We start from the raw sequence: 17,958 nt of genomic DNA, 5'->3' as shown, positions 1-17,958 counted from the left end.
TAGCTAGACCTTCCCTACCTTGGCCTCTGGACAGTTTGGGCCAGATACATTTTTGTTGGGGGGTGAAGTTGGAGGATTCTGTGTATCACAGGATGTCCAGCAGCAGCCCTGACCTCCACCACCAGATGCCAGTAACCCTGTCCCCATTCCCAGTCGTGATGGTCACAAATGGGTCCAGGCATTGCCACATGCTTCCCTTGTTGAGATCCACTGAGCCAGGGCTGGAGTCCGACTCTGGGGAATTATCACAAAGCGTCGAAAGACCAGTGTGTCTCCGGTGTCCTGTGCAGCCAGCTGAGCACAGTGTCTGGGCAGACAGAAATCTATTCGGTTAGGAAGTCTGACAAGCCACTACAGAAACAAGATGGCGGTTTCCAGAATCTTCCACATGTGACGCCATTAAAATTAACTGTATTCACAGCCTCCTCTTGACCCTGGCCCACAGAAGAGTCTTCTGGCTTGGCCCATGTCCCAACCTCGCCATCCAAGAAGGGCACTGTTCGGCCAGGCAGGATCTTCTGGAAGTTTCTGCGAGAGAACGTGAGGAAAGGGAGTGAAGTGGAGTCACATGAAACAGGCAGGGCACGACTTGAAGGAGGCGTTTGGCTTTGTGAGTGTGGAAGGCAAGCTGGTCTAAGGAACAATGGTGGCCTAAGTGGGGCTAGGTGACAGAAGTGTGTACCATATGACCTCAAGTTGAGTATTCAAAAATAATTCAACTAGCAGAACTAGGCTATTTTTAAAGCATCCTCAATGGGTTTGACTGTTCTTTTCATTGCACTACTTGGGGAGTGATTCACAAGGTCCTGTTTTAGAAGCGGTGTGTAGACAGGGAACCATCACAGTGCCAACAGGTTCCCGAGGTGAGTCTAGAGTCTAGTGCATTTCTAGAGCCATGGATAACAATCATCAAACAAACAAGCACACAAAACAGACCAGTGCTACCCAGCCGGCTGCACCTTACAGAAACCCCGTTTGTTACGGAGTGCAACTACCCTGCAGGGTTTTCACGACTAGAATCTTGTTTTTCTTTTAAAAATCATTTTATTGGGGGCTCATACAACTCTTATCACAATCCATCCATCCATCCATCCATCCATCCATCCATCCATCCATCCATCCATCCACCCATCCATTGTGTCAAGCACATTTGTACCTTTGTTGCCATCATCATTCTCAAACATTTGCTTTCTACTTGAGCCCTTGGTATCAGCTCCTCATTTTCCTCCTCCCTCCCCGCTCCCCCTTTCCTCACGAACTCTTGTGAGATATTTAGTTTATTGTTCCAGCCTGGCCAATAAACATAAGTGGGATTAATTGAAGGGTGGAGACGAGACATAAATGGCTCGGTGAGCCTCGCCTTTCTTGCCTCTCACTCTTTGATCATCAGACCAGTGTGCTGCTGCCTTGCTTGTCTGTGCCTCAATTTACAGGGCACACTACCTGTGAGACGCCTAGCCTGTGGACTGTGTCACTGTAAGTTGAGGTCCCTTTAAGACTACACGATTGGAATTTACATCTCTGGAGCTGGGGACTGACAGTTGGTGACTTGGCTGACAGTTGGTGACCTGCCTTGCTGTTTGCTGCCTGTGCTGGCATAGCCTAGCTCTCTCTCTACAGTGGACTATCTGACGGCCCTCAAGACTTGAAGGACTTCCAGTGTCTCACAACTCTCTCACAGGAGTGAGTTGCACTGAGCCATTTGTACTGTTTCATAATTTAACTGTTCATTTCTTGTATTATCTATCTATCTATCTATCTATCTATCTATCTATCTATCTATCTATCTATCTATCTATCTATCTATCTATCTTTATAGATAAATATATAAAATTATCAGCCATCTGGTTTTATCTCTCTAGAGAACCCTGTCTAACATACTTTGATAATTTATAAATTATTATTTTGTCATGTCTTATACACTGTCCGACCTCTCTCTTCACCCACTTTTCTGTTGTGGGTGGGGGGGTTATATGTAGATCCTTGTAATTGATTTCCCCTTTCTACCCCACCTTCCCCTTACCGTCCTGCTATCGCTACTCTCATTATCGGTCCTGAGGGGTTCATCTGTCCTGGGTTCCCTGTGTTTCCAGTTCTTAGCTGTACCAGTGTACATCCTCTGGTCTAGCCGGCTTTGTAGGGTGTAATTGGGATCATGATAGAAGGGGGAGGAAACATTAAAGAACTAGAGGAAAGTTGTATGTTTTATTGTTGCGATACTGCACCCTGACTGGTTCGTCTTTTCCCTGAGACCCTTCTGAAAGGGGATGTCCAGTTGTCTACAGATGGGCTTTGGGTTTCCACTCTGCACTCCCCCTAATTCACAATTTTATGATTTTTGTTCTTCGATGCCTGATATCTGAACCCATCGGCAGCTCGTGATCACAAAGGCTGGTGTATTTCTTCCACATGTCATCTTTGTTGCTTCTCAGTTAGATGGCTGCTTGCTTATCTTCAAGCCTTTAAGACCTCAGATGCTATATCTTTTGATAACCAGATGCCATCAACTTTCTTCACCACATTTGCTTATGCACCTGCTTTGTCTTCATCGATTGTGTTGGGAAGGTGAGCATCATGGAATGCTGTGGCTATAATCTTTATGAAAAACAGATGACCAAGACTTCCATGTGAGGCTGTGAAGGTTTGAACTGCCAACTTTTAGGTTAATTCTGGAGCACAATCTGGTTGTGTCACAGGGGCCTTTTGGCAATTGTTGCTGACGGTGGGTTCAGTCTAGTCATTATGACTCATAGCCATCCTATGTCCAACAGAGTGAAGCACTGCCCAGTCCTGTACCATCCTCCTAAAAATGCTTAAGTACATTTCAGCACCACGGAGTTTGATAACCCTTTTGACTGGTTCTTCCCAATGTACATGAAACAAAGTCTCACAATCTTCACTCTAAGCAGCGTTCTGGCTGTACGTCTCTCAAGCAGATTTGTTTGTTCAACTGGTAGTCTGTGCTTCTTTCCGTATTCTTCACCAACCCCATAATTCAAAGTTCTATTTTCCACCTTTTATTTGAAATCTATTTTATTTTTTTTATCATTTTAGCACAAACACACATATATTAAAGGTAAAATACAGTGAAAAGCATTAGAATCTAGTTGTTAGTAAAAGCATTAGTTCTTCTTCGGTCCCCTTTATCCATCGTCCAGCTTTTGCATGCCTGTCAGGTCAGAGAATGCCATGACTTGGGTTAGGCACACGTTCATCCTCAACGCGAAGTCATTGCTTCCGAACACTCTGCAGAGGTTCTTGCAGCAGATTTTTGCCCATCGCTGATCTTTTGACTACTGCTTCCATGGCTTGGATTGTGGATCCAAATAAAACGCAGCCCTGGACAACTTCAACATTTTCTCCCTTTACAATAACGGTGCCTGTTGATGCGGTTGTGAGGGGTGCTGTTCTTTTAGGTTGAGACGTAATCCATCCTGAAGGACAAAGTCTTTGATCTTCAGCAGTGCTTCCAGTTCTCCTCACTTGCAGCAAGCAAGGTGTTGATGGGTCCAGCAACAGGAGGCTGTTGATGGGTCTTCCTGCAGAGTTCCCCTTCATGTAGTCCAGCTCCTCGTATCATTTGCTCCGCACGCAGACTGAGTAAGTGCAGTGAAAAGATACAATCTCGACACACACCTTTCCTAATTTTCAATCGTGCAGCATTATGTTGTTTGGTTCAAACAACTGCCTCTTGGTGTGTGTGCGCCCAGGCTCTGCTTGAGCATAATGAGATGTTCTGCAACTCCCATTCTTCATCATTTTAGCCATGATGTATGATGTACACAGTCAATGCCTTTGCATAGGCAATAACATAGAGGTCAGTATCTTTTTGGTAGTCTCTACTTTCAGCCAAGAGCCATCTGACTTCAGCAGTGATATCTCTCATTCCATGTCCTCTTGTGAATCTGGTTTGAATTTCTGGCAGTTCTCTGTTAAATGTGCTACTGCAACGGGTTTTAAATTGTCTTCAGAAACATTTTACTTTTGTTGACCCCCCTCCCCAGAAGACGGCAATACAGAGGACAGCACTGAAGATATAGCCTGGGGAGAGAGGCGGGTCTGTCCAGACCACATGGGAGCAAACTAAGAGGGAGAGAGAGAGAGTGGGCTTCATCATGGCCCATCAAGCCCCCTGGACAACAGCCCTGCTCAGAGCAGCCAATGCACGGAGAGGACCATAGGGCTGGCCCTACCATGAGATACAACATTCCCTCACTGACCCATAGCACTACAGGGGACAGTACTGGAGAGACTGTGCGGAAAGTGGGCCTGGTCTGCCCCATGCACAGTGGGGTGAAACACATAGGGAGTGAAACAGGGCAACAAGGGGAGTAAAGTAACCAAGTCCCCAAGAAATCCTGAAAATAGATTTCTGACTTGGGGGACAGGGCTTGTCACCTCATCAGACTTGATCAGAAAACATACATAAGGGTCAGCAGATAGACCTGGAACTATCTGTTGTTTTTTTGTTTTGGTTGTTTTATTTGCCCTATGTCTACCTATATAAGATAGGCAGGACGAACAAGGGAGAAAACAATGGGACTAGTGGTTTTGGGGGGACATGGAAAAGGAGGGTACAGGGAGGGACAGTGGGGAGTCAACAAACTCAGGGATAAGGGAACAACAAGAGATCTAAAACTGATGGTGAGGAGGGTGTATAATGCTTGGGGGCGTTAATTAGGTGCATTGTATCTGAGAAGAATTACTGAGAGCCAAATGGAGGGTGAGCATGATAGTGGGACAGGAGGAAGGTGAAAAGAAATAGAGGAAAGAAATAGTAGGCAAAAACTATTTACAGAGGTATAGCTACAGGCATGTATACATGTAAATATACTAATTTATAATGAAAGGGATAAAGACCAATGTATTTATATTTATATGTTAAGTATTAAGATAGCAGACAAACCTTGGGCCTCTACTCAAGGCATCCCTTAACACAATGATACTTTGTTCTAATAACCTGGCACTCTTTGATACTCACTTTCCTGACACGATCAATGAAGACAAAATGGGTGCATAAGCAAATGTAAAGGGAATGGATGGTGCCTGGCTATCAAAAGATATAGTATCTGGGGTCTTAAAGGCTTGAAGTTAAACAAGCAGCCATCCATCAGGGAAGCAAATAAGCCCATATTGAAGAAGCACACCAGTCTATGTGATCATGAGGTACTGACAGGATCAGGTATCAAAAGATACAAAACAAACAACTATATTGATGCGAATGAGGAGGTTTGGAGTGGAGACCCAAAGCCCATCTGTAGACAATTGGACATACCTCCACAGGAGGGTTATAAGGAAGGGATGATTTAACCAAGGTGCAGTATAGGATTGGTGAATCACACATAATTTCTCTAGTTTCTGAATGCTCCCCTCTCCCTGCTCCCCGCCCACTACCATGACCCAGTTCTACCTTACAAATCTCGCTAGACCAGAGAACACACACTGGTACAGATAAGAGCTCTCAACACATGGAATTCAGGACAGCTAAACCCCTCAGGAACAGTACTGAGAGTAGCAATACCATAGGCGGAGGGGAATGGTCGGGGAGGGGAAAGGGGGAGGAAGGGGGAACCCATCACATGGTTGGATATATATCCCGCCACTCCCCAAAGGGGACGAATAGCAGAAATGTGGGTGAAGGGAGACAACAGTGTAAGATTCGAAATAATATAATGTATTGTTGATCAAAGATTCATGTGTGAGGGGGAGATTACGGGAGAGAGGGGCAAAAAGAGGAGCTTATATCAAGGGGTCAAGTAGAAAATGTTTTGGAAATGATGGCAACATATGCACAATATGCTTGATACAATTGATGTATGGAATGTTCTAAGAGCCTGAATAAAATGATTTAAATAAAATTGCTTTATTAATATGTCATAGTAAAATGTTGTTCAATAATTTCTGTATTCTGGTAAATCAATTCTGAGATCAAAGCTGAGGTTCTTACTAAACATTGTTCTAATCCTAATATAGCATCTTTTTCACATTAGTTTCTCTACTTATTTGCTTAGCATACAGATTGAATAAGTATGAAGAGAGGACACAACCCTGACGCACACCTTTCCTGATTTTGAACCATGCAGTGTTCCCTTGTTCCGTTCCCACAAACAGAACATGTACAGGTTCCTCGCGAGCACAATGAAGCGTTCTGAAATTCCAATCCTTCTCAAGATTATCTACAGTTTATTATGGTCCACACAACTGAATGCCCTTTCAGAGCCAATGAAACATAAATAAACATCTTTCTGGTTTTCTCCGATTTCAGCCAAGATCCACTTCACATCGGTAAGATCCACTTCATGTCCTCTACTGAATCCAGCTTGAACCTATGGAAGCTCATTGTTACTGCACTGCTGCAACTGTTGTTGGACGATCTTCAGCAGAGTTTTACTACCATGGGGTCCTCGTGATATTGTTTTATAATGTGAGCATTCTGTTGGGCACAGAATTACCTTTCTTTGTAATGGATACAAATACAGTCAGTGGGACAGATCGCTCTTTTCCAAACATCCTGGCATAGGTAAGTTAGTGCATCCAGTGCTTGTTGAAACATTCAATTGGTATTCCATCAATTCCTAGAATCGTGCTTTTGGTTAATGCTTTCAGCGCAGCTTGACTGTCTTTCTTCAGTACCGTTGGTACTGCTTGCTCGTATGCTACCTCTTGAAATGATTGAATGTCAACAATTCTATTTTAAATTTTTTGTTACAGAGATTTTTTTGCATTCTGTTTTCTTTAGAATACAAAGAAAATTGCATTTTCAGTATTTTGCCCATAGAATCTTTCAATAATGAAACTCAAGGCTTGATTTTTTTTTCTTGAATTCTTTCCATTTAATATATATGTGTTCTTCAGTTTTTCATTTCTAACTTTAGAAATAGAAATTTAAATTATATTTTGCATATTTAATGATATTTTATTTTGTCTTCTGGAGCTTCCCTTTGAAATTATCTATTCAACATTTTTAGTTCATGCTTTTTTTCTGTACTCTATGATTAAGAGCAAATTTCAGAGTCTCTTCTGACATCCACTTAGATCTTCTCTGTCTTGTTAATGACCTTGTGCTCTCTTCATGTGTGATGTTCTTGATGTTCTCCCACAGCTCAGCAGGTCTTCTGTCATTAATGTTCAACTTATCAAATCTGTTCTTGAGATGTTATCGAAATGCAGGTGGGCTATAATCAAGGTGGTCTTTTGGCTCCTATGGACTTATTTTCATTTTCGTCAACTTCAGAAGAGCAATTGATGATCTGTTGTATTGTCAGCGCCTGGCCTGATTTATTGAGCTTAGCTGCTGATATTGAGCTTCTCATTGGTCTCTTCCCATAGATGTACGTAATATGATTTCTTTGTATTCCATCTTGGAAGCCCACAAGTATAGTCAACTTTTGTGTTTGTGATGAACAAAGTTGGTCTTGCAAACTCCGTCATGAGATCCCCAGCTTCATCTGTGTCACTAAGACTGTATTTTCCAACTACTCTTCCTTTCTCTCTGTTCTCAACTTTTGCATTCCAATTGTCAGCGACTGAATTTCCCTACGTGGGAGTAGACTTTATCTTATCACCGACAGTGCTGCACTTCAGGCTACCTCTCCAACTGTCCTTTCTGATGAGGAATGCAACGCCATTCCTCTTGATTGTGTCCTTCCTGGGAGAGAAAGCCACACTGTTTGTGATTCAAAATGCCAATACCAATTCCTCTCAGCTCACTGACACCTAGAATATCGATCTTTATGTGTTCCATTTGTTTAAAGAACCATTTCCAATTTCCTAGACTTATACTTCATATATTCCAAGTGCTAATGATTAGTTCATGTTTGCGACTGTTTCTTCTCATTTTGAGTCATGCCTACCAACAAACGAAGGTTCCCATAGGCTTCCCTGCTGCAGGCTTTCCTCCATCCACGCCTTTACGGCCAACTTTATTTGAGAAGCAGCTCTTCCTCAGTTATATTTTGAGTGCCTTCTGACCGGAGGGGCTTTTCTCTTGGCGCTATGTCTGATAAGGGTCTCCTCCGACTCATGAGGTTTTCAGTAATTGCCAATGGTTTGATGCTCTCCATAGGGTTTTCAGGGACTAATCCTACTGAAGCAGACAGCCTATTCCTTCATAGGCTGTTCTTAGTCTGGAAGCTCTGCTGAAACCTGTTCACTTTGGGTGACTCGGCTGGCATTCGAAAGACCAGCGGCACAGCTGTCAGCATCATAGCAACACACAAGCCACCGCCGTAGAACAGACTGAAAGGCTAGTGAAGGCAATGGATGCGCATGAGACAACTATTACGGGTCAGGTTCAGTGTGTGGAGCTATGGTTCCAGAAATAAGACATGGGGCCTGATCCCCAGAAGGTCACCATTTTTATTCTCACAGGGGCTTTAGAGCTCACACTTGCTTTGGCTGTATGAGCCAAGATAACACAAGGGATGGATTACCAGACAAGACTTGTAACAATCAGAACTCTTACCAGTGCCAAACTTTTCTAATAATTTGAGAGAGAGAGAGAGAGATGTAATTAAGAGGCATAGAATCAGGGAGCGATCAGACTACACATGAAGCTTCCCAGGATGCTCTTGTCACATTAGAACCATATTTAACACATGAGATGTGCAAGCAGTGCCTATGGGAACAATCACCAGCATTAAAAGAGTGATTTTAATTATAAAATGATACTCCAGGGATTATAAGAATTACAGGACCTCTTCCAAGGAATCATACACCATAAATTCATGTATTTTAGGTTTCTTTACCGTAACTCTAGCATCCTGAACCTACGTGGATAAAGATTCTCTTCCATACCTACAATCAGTGTGCCTGCCAGAAGATCCTGTGAGGGTTGGATTGGGCCACTTCTCCTTCCCCAAAGCATTGCCTTGTAGGGGGAGTGAACAGATTGCAGGCCAGCCATCCGTGCTCCTTTCCAGGACAGGGACTGACTAGCATTATCTGCCACAGTGGGGGGTGGGGGGGCAGGAAATGTGTGGTCCTGAGCATCTCTGAGCAAACCTGACCTCCCCGTTGAGGTCTTGAGGCAAGACTAGAGGTTGAGGTGAGTTGCTGAAGTCCCATCGTACTGTGATTAAAGAAGAGACCCAAACCAGGCCTGCAGAGTCCAAGGCTTGTCACGGATCCTCCTGAATATCCGAGTGATGGGAAGCTCAGACTCTGGAGTGAGAAGGAAAACAAACACACAACACCCCTCCTGGGCTCTCAAATCTTCTGTGCACTTGCTTTGGTTCCTTTTCCTGGAGAAATTCCAAGATGGAAAGGACACTACCATCCTGTTTTCCCAGACTTACTCTATGCCAGGTGCTGGGTGAGTGCTTCAGACACAGTCTTTACTATTTCCTGCAACCCTGGGGAGTGGGGCGGGGCCTACTCTTATTCCCGTTTTACAGATGGAGAGACTGAAAACCAAAGAGGTGGAGGGGCCCACCAAGGTTGGTTGGGCGAAGGAGTGGGGAGTCAAAGCGAGGTTACTTTCACTGAAGACACATTGGGCATTTTGAGCATGCACTTGGCTTGGCTGAGTGCCTGCCTTTACAGTGGCCTCGCTGAGGGCATCAATAAACAGTATGTATTTCCCAAGTGGCTGCTGGCCACTTCTTGCCCTATGGTCAGAGAGCGCTTGTTGTAAGTAGAAAAATCAGGCTTTCCAAGAACGCTGAAGGAAAAAAAATATGAAAGGTGACAGCCAGCAGCTAAGCATTGATTTTTATGTGTCAAAACACTGGGCTGAAGAAGCACAGATATTGATTTGGGAGCCAAGATCCATATAGGTGGGATGGCCATGCAAACACACACTGTCGCGCACTCTTGTTGAGATTCCCTAGTGAATGAAAGGAGCAAGGTGGAAAGAAGACCAGCCGCCAACCCTGTCAGGACAGTGGGGCCCCTGGGGCATTCTCTGCAGCCTGCTGCTTCTCTAGCTGTTGGATGAAATGGACAACGAATCATGCTAGTTTTGACTTGCCAGGTGGTTGGCATTTCCTGAGTAAATTTTCTAGCCCCTGATCGAATCTGATAGGCTGCTAATTGCAAAATCAGCCATTCAACACCACCAGCCAATCTTCAGGCGAAAGATGAGGCTTTCTAATCCTGTAAGGATGGGCAGACTTGGAAACCCACAGGGGCAGTTCTACCATGCCCGACAGGGTTGCTATTGGTTGGAAACAAGTTCACAGCAGTGAGATTGGAATATGGATAGAACCGGACCGTTTTCTAGGAACACAAGTATTTTCCAAACATGATGGACAACCAAACAGCACAGAGCAGGGGGTGGGGGGCTTAAACTTTTTGAGTTCTAGGCCTACTTGGGAATCTAATTAAATACAGACTCCCTACCTTGAGATTTATGCCTATGCAATATCTGACCCACACCTGTAGGCGACCCGAGAGCCATACTTCACTGCCCAGAGATTCCAGATCGAGAACAATTAGTGCCGTGCAATGATAGCCATGGAATTTGGAGACACTGGATTCAGAAATGTGATTCGTGAACAGAATTTCAAAAACACGACTTGTGGTAGGACGTCCAGGATGTCTCTCAGCGATCCCTGCAACCTGCTCTTCATACTCAGGGGCAATGGCTCCCTGTGAGTATGAGCTGGAGTCAGTGGCTTGCTTCTTCCACAGAGATCATGCCAACAGTGCTGGGAGGTCACGTCTGAGCCTAGGTTACTAAAAGATCACCTTCCGTCTTGCTTGAGTCTCTTGCTACCTCTCTGCCTCAGTCTGTGGGAAGTCAGCTGCCATGTTGGGGCTGCCTTATGATGAGAAGCCTCTGGTCCAGAACTAGGGGAAGCTTCTGGCCAATAGCGAGCAATGAACGGAGGCCCTCAGTCTGAGGCTTCCCTCCCTCCAGCCCAAACAAAACCCAAACAAGTCTAATTCTTTGCCGTTGTCATAAAGCAATATCCCGGAGTCTGCTTAAAGTAAAAGCAACAGAGGTCGTTGAAGGATGGAGAAGGTCCGTATTGGGGAGACATCTAAATTCACAGAGCAAAAAGGGCCACTCTGTCAGACACAGAGGACAAATACATTTTTGTATCAGTCAGGGCAGAACCTAAAAGTTACTAGATTGGCTCAAAATTGATCAACAGGTAAGGGCGGGATATCTAGAAGCCGGGATTTGGCAGGGATAGGTGGAGAATCACTAAGTGGGGTTCCGTGATTGGTCAAGGGTAGTGCCCTTTGGCTTATTACAGTCATTAGATGGTGGCTCTCTCACTCCCACTGCCTTCAAGTGGGTTCTGACTCAGAGTGCCCCTGTAGGACAGAGTAGAACAGCATCTGTGCATTGCCAAGACAGCAGCTCTTTCCTCGAGAGAAAGCCTCGTCTGTCTCCTGTAAAGCAGCTGGTGGTTTTGAACTGCTGACCTTGCAGTTAGCTGCCCAACTTGTAACCCATTATGCCACCAAGGTTCCTTCCAGACGGTGGCAGAAGAGATTTTTCTGGCAACCTGTTAGTCAAATTGCCTTCCCATTATGTCTCTTTCTGGGGGTCAATTATGATGATCAATGGATAAGACCCATTGAGTATAAGCGTGCATTTATTTTCCAGTGGAAAGACCCTCTGGAAATAGATGGTGATATCCTGTACCTGCCAGACTTCAGATAAAAGAAATCTCTCCATTAGAGCATATAAACAGGTCAGCATCAAGCTTAGAAAAGTGCTCTGAGAAAAGGAAACTTAAAAAACTTTTAAAACTCACATCTAGACTTTGAAAAGGAGTTAAGACTCTGTTTACAGACTGCTCTATTCACACGTACCAAGTACCTCTGGTTTTAAGTTGCGCACACGGCTGAGTCAATTCGGACTCACTGACACTACAGGACAGGGTAGAGCTACCCCAGAAGATTTCCAATCTTATCATCTTTAACGAGGGAGCCCTGGGAGTGGAGGGTTATGCTTGCCTACTAACCACAAGGCAAGCAGTTGGCAATCACCAGCCACTCTGTGGGATAAAGAACGTGATTTCCACTCCTGTAAAGAGTTAGTCTTGGAAGCTAGGGAGGCAGTGCTGCCTTGGCCCTACAGAGTCGCTGTAAGCCGGCATTGACTCGGTGGCAGTGAGTTTGGAATGATGGAGTGGCCGTCGATCGTCTCCCAGGGGCAGAGGCTCTGTGGCCACAGAGGATGGTGACCTTCGCTCACCCTGTGGATGAAACATAAGCTTTCTTTCAGCTCCCCAGTGGGGCTGTGGGAGTTGTGTCACAAAGGGCCAAGAGGCAGAGGTCTGGACAAGCGGCTCTGGGCACACTGATGCCGTGGCGAGGGGCACGCCGCACTGGGCCACTGTCAGAGTGCAGATCATCCTGGCAGGGAGCCATCATGTCAGCGCCATAGAGCACGTGCTGGGAAGCTGCCCACAGGGCTCGCTCCGGAGGCTTGTCGCAGGATGCCAGCTCCATGGATTTTCCAGTCCTCCTGTCCCTGGCACTGTGCCAGGGTGAGAATGGAGCCGTTTTCTACCTCCGTGGCTGAGCGCTGTCCTGTGAGCGGCAGGCAGGCAGGCCCAGCCCGATGGAGAACTGTAAACATGTCAGAGACACTTCTTATTATTATTAAATAAATCATTTTATTGGGGGCTTTTACAGTTCTTATCACAATCCATGCACCCATTGTATCCAGCACATTTGTACATATGTTGCCATCATCATTTCCCAAACGTTTTCTATCTACTTGTGACTAACACACTTCAATCATGCCTCCAAGGGTTTTTCTTCATGGTTCTTAGAGCCAGGAAGGATCGCTGTCCTCTCAGAGTGGCCCATGCACCAGCTGGGAAAGTTGGGAAGATCAGCTGGGAATTCCATTCTGCCTGTTAAGAAAACAGTAATACATGCACTTGACTCGTAGTGGGTCTAAAATCCAATGACAAGAATTTCAAAATAATGATAAACATAGGCGATGATTTGAAACCTGGCAACAATGTAACGCTGAATGAGCACATCTGTGGCTTCCATTGACAAAGCCCCAGGCTTTGCCGACACCACTCTGGCTTGTTGTGCACATTCGTCATTAAAGGGAATGAGAACCCCAGCTATCAAAACACCCAAACACTTGGGGGCTGGGGGAGCAAACAATGCATGAGGGTGGGGGCAGGGAGCACAAGAACTGCCGGCAATTACACACTCATTTGAAAAGCAATTTAGCCATGAGAAAACAGAAAGAAAATATATAACTTTTTGATATGATTGAACTATTGAATCGTGTGATATGTGGATGAAATGCCAATAAAATTGTTTAAAAAGAAAGCGAAAAACCCCAAACACTTAGCCCTGGAGTTGCATCAATTCATAGCTAGTAGCTACCTTATAGGACAAAGTAGAACTACCCGAGGGCTTTCTTTCTTTTTAAAACCAGCTTTATTGGCATGCAGCTCACACGTCATACAATTGACCAGTTGAACCGCACCAAGAAGAGTTGTACAATCATCACCACAATGGGGCTTAGGACATTACTTTCTCCGTCGTGTACTCATCGTGATTAGCTCTCTGTGTCCCCTGCCCTCCGCTGCCATGTCCCCAAGGAACTGTTAATCCAGTGACGGTCTCTATAGCTTGATTTACCCTGGACTTCACATACAGAAAAACACTAAAACAACCACAATAAGACAGAAAAATCTTAACCAAAAAGAAAGCAGAAAATACTAACAACTAGCATATATTTAAAATGGGTAAAAAGATCAAACGATAAGGTGTTCATGTTTTTCATTTTATTTTATTCTTTTCAATCATTTTATCGGAGACTTGTACAACTCTTGCTACAATCCTTACATTGATTGCATCAGGCATGTATGTATGTATGTTGTCTTCATTCATTTCTAGATATTTACTTTCTATTGAGCCCTGGATATCAGTTCCTCATTCTCCCCCCTCCCACCGCCACATATCCCCTTGGTAGATTGTAAATTATTATTATTTTCATATCTTACACCAACTGCTGTCTCTTTTCCCCCATGTTTTCTGCTGTTCTCCCCCCCCTGGAGAAGGGTGTACGGTTATTTGGTGATCATTGGGATTGGTTTCCCCTTTCTCCCTTCCTCTCTCCCCTTTCGCCCTATCCTGTTCTTGGATTCCATGTGTCATGGCCCCCATCTCTTTTGTACACCTGTGCATATGTTCCAGTCTAGTCTAAATAGGGAAGCAGTACTGGGTCATGATATCGTGGGGTTGAGGAAGCCTCAAGGAACCAGAGGAACATTGTGTGTTTCATAGATGCTTTACTGTACCCTAGTTGATTCATCCCTTCTCTGTGGCCCCTCTGTGAGGGGATTGTTCCAGATGGGCTTTGGGTCTCTGCTCCGCCCCCCTCACGTTCTCAATATGTTTTTGCTTGTGTGTTTGTTTGTTGTGTGTCTTCTGATGCCCATTTCCCGGTTGTGAAGAACCCTCATAATCGTACTGACAGTGTGCTTCTTCCACGTGGGCTTGTTGCTTCTCTGCTGAATGACCACTTATTTAACTTCAAGCCTTCAAGACTCCAGATGCTATATCTTTTAATAGCAGGGCACCATCCCCATTCTTCACCACATTTGCTTATGCACCTGTTTTGTCCAGCGATTGTGTTGGGAGGTGAGCATCTTAGAATGCTGATTTGTTAGAACAAAGTATTCTTGTATTGAGAGAGGGTGTGAGCAGAGGCCCAAAGTCCATCCACTACCACAGTGTATTGCCATATAAATATATGTGCATAGGCCAATACCTCTCTTTTTGCGTATTAATGTATTTACATATGTACACATGTATGCTTATAAGGTGTTAATTTTTAACCTAACTGCATCTGCAATAATCTATTTTCCAATGCACTCTGCACAATAGAATGCTTTGCATACCCCCAGGTGATGTTTTTCAAGACTATATATCTTTATGGAAGGAGACTGCTACCCCTTCCTCCCTGGGTGTGTTCAACCTGGCATCTGTTGATTAACAGCTGAGCATTTAACAGTTTTGTCACCAGGGCTAAAAATATGAAGATGTAACCATTTCTAGCTCAAGTTCACCAACCCCTAACTTCTTCTCAAGGGTGTTTTGGGTCTGTACATGGGTTGAGAATCCCTGAATAAGAAGCCCTTTCTTCTCATGTAGAATGTGGTCCTGTAGTGGGTCAAGGAACTAGCAGGAACCGGACCCCTAGTGTCCCTGCTCTGATGGCCTTATGTGTGGATGCCGTCCGTATGGTGACAAGATGGCTGCAGCACCCGCTAGGCATTGCGTCTGGATTCTAGGCCGGAAAACGAGGTCAGGGAAGAGAAAAACGGTGTGTGCCAGCCGCGCCTGCCCATTTTCATCAGGACGACCCCAGTTTTCCTGGCATTACCACCCTGTACATGTAGGCTGACATTTCCTTAGCCATCCTGGTGACGTGGTCATCTCTAACTGCATGGGAATCTGGGAAAGGAATCGTCTAACTGGATACATTGCCGTTCCAAGCCAGAGTTGAGTTAGCAAGAAGAAGAGGAGGTGAATATTGGGTAGATCAGCCAATAAGGTGGATCAGGACTGGTGGCTGACTTTTGGATGTACTCCTGTCTTATGTTCCCGAATCCTACCATTCTCATTGGATTGGCTGTAGAGGAACCCGCATTCCTCACTGAAGCAAAGTTGAATTACTCGACACAATTCTTTCTAGCCATTGTCTGGTGGGAGCATGCAAATAAACTGTGTGGGACTCTAACGTGGAGATGGGTCAGGTTTCCCATTCCGACGAGTATAAGATGAGCCAACTCAGAAGCAGGCATGGGCAACCTCACAGCCATTAAGGAAGAAGAGCACAACACAAGTGGAGCACATCTTTTGGACCCGGTGAAGCCTGTGCAGAGATGTAGGGGTGGCAGAGCGAGAGCGGGCAGCCTGATTAGTGGCCCTCACAGGATGAGACAGAGCTGCTGGCTTCCCAGTCCACAGAACAAGGAATGCCTTCAGGGAGGAGGCAGGTGTGTGGAATGGGGTGTCCAGTGCTCAAGCAGCAGGACAGAGGCATTTCTCAGTGTCCAAGCAGGGCAGAGACTAGGAGGCCGTCTGCCCGAGAGGCCAAGGACCAGAGAAGAGCTGTGTGAGAGCACAGCTGAGAAGAGGCACGCAACAACTGTTGTTTCTGATCCTGACACACCCCCTGCTGCTGCTGCTGCTGTTGCTGCTGTTAGGTGCCACCATGTCAGTTGGGACCCATCGTGACCCTCTGCCCAATGGAACGAAACACTGCCCTCCTCACAATTGTTCTTAGGTTTGAACCCATCGTTGCAGGCACCATTTCAGCCCCTCTTTTTCACCCTCCATTTTACCAACGATGATGTCCTCCTCCAGGGACTGGTCTCTCCTGACAACATGTCCAAAGTATGTTAGCTTCGGGGGGGGGGGGGCGGAAATCCCAGGATCAGGAAGAGTATGCGCTAGGATTTCGGTGCAGCCACTGCAAATGGTCACCCAACTCAGCAGAGACGTGGAGCGCAGGCGAGGGACGGTTGGTGCCACAGAGGGCGAAGTCGGTTGGAGGGCAGAGGCGTGCTGACCCCTGCCTCATAGCAGCCATCTTTGGCCTGCTGATTCTCCTCCTTGTGAAGTCCCAGTTGGCCCCCGTGGTCCCATGTGGCAGTTTGCACCCGCCCAATCTTATTCATTCACATGCGCACCCCTTCTCCATTGAAGGCCTGGCTAGGCACTGCGCCAACAGTGTTGAACAAAACAGCCGTTATCCCATGTTCTTTGGATTTCATAGTCTAGCAGGGGCGAAAGATGACTTAAAAATGTAGTGGGATTACAGATATCCCTCCTGCTACTTCCCCCAGATGGTGAAGAAAATGCCACTTCTTTATTTCCTTGAAGGATCTGATCTTCCCGGTAACACCCTCCTGCTGGGGAGGGAAGGAGTTTACCTAAGCCAATTAGCAGTATCTCAGGCTCTCATGGTCTCAGCAATCTCCTCCAGCTTGAATGCCCAGGGTATGTAAAGGTTACCCACCTCTGACAAGACCCCCTGGAGGCTCCCAGCTCATTTGCTCTCCTCACCTCAGAGTTCGTGGACCAAGAACGGAGGGAGCTTTGGAAAGCCTGACTGCTGGCCCTGGGCAACCTTCCCATGTGTGGTACAGGTCAAACATAGGCGCCCACGTGTCCTCTCCGAGGTGAGCAAAGCCTTCTGGCCTGGGAGCAACCTCTCTCATCGACAGCACCTCCGAGTTCTGGCCTCTTCTATCTTTTCTTTGCTTTCCCTCACTTGCTTGGGCCTGAAAGTGTGGCACCCCCCCCCCCTTTCTTTCTGTCCTGGCAATGGGGGGAAGCTCTAGTAGGGTCCGCTAGCCTTCCCTTGTTAAAGGCAGACCTTACTAATTAAAAACACCTCTTTCTCTGCAACTTTCAAGGAGTCCTGGTGCTGCAGTGGTTAAGTGCTAGGCCGCTAACCTCGGAGGTTGGTGGTTCAAACCCATTAGCTGCTCCTAGCAGGACAAGACTTGTCACTTGGTTCCCCTCAAGATGACCCCCTAGGGCAGTTCGACTCTGTCCTACAAGGTCACCACGAGTCAGCATGGCCTCAGCAGCACTGACCACGATAACAACAGCTGCCACCTGTCTATAGCCTTAGAGATGGAGGGCCGCCGACAGCATTCTTTGCAAGACGATGGCGTTGAAAGGCGGGGTCTCAGGAACAGGATCTGCATGTGGCAGGAGGAGCTGCAGGAGGGGATTAAAAGTCATTGCTCTGCCAGCTATAGAAGGACATTCCTATGATTCAAGGAAGTGATGTTTGGCAACCCCGAGTTGTTGTTTTTAATGGATAAGCTGAGCTGTCCCACCAGAGTGCATCAGAGACAAGCAACGAGGTCATAAGTGAGGAAGGGCACTGTACCGCAGAACCCTCTGGTTACCTGAGCGTACCTTGGGTTCCTTCTTTGCTCCACAACTGTAATGAGAAATCTAACACCAAGCAAGGCTTCACCAGCTGAGAAGCAACAAAGC

This window comes from Tenrec ecaudatus, chromosome 5 (assembly GCF_050624435.1).
Source record: "Tenrec ecaudatus isolate mTenEca1 chromosome 5, mTenEca1.hap1, whole genome shotgun sequence".
NCBI lineage: Eukaryota > Metazoa > Chordata > Mammalia > Afrosoricida > Tenrecidae > Tenrec > Tenrec ecaudatus.
The sequence above is the reverse complement of the archived record's forward strand: the minus strand, read 5'-3'. Positions refer to the sequence as shown.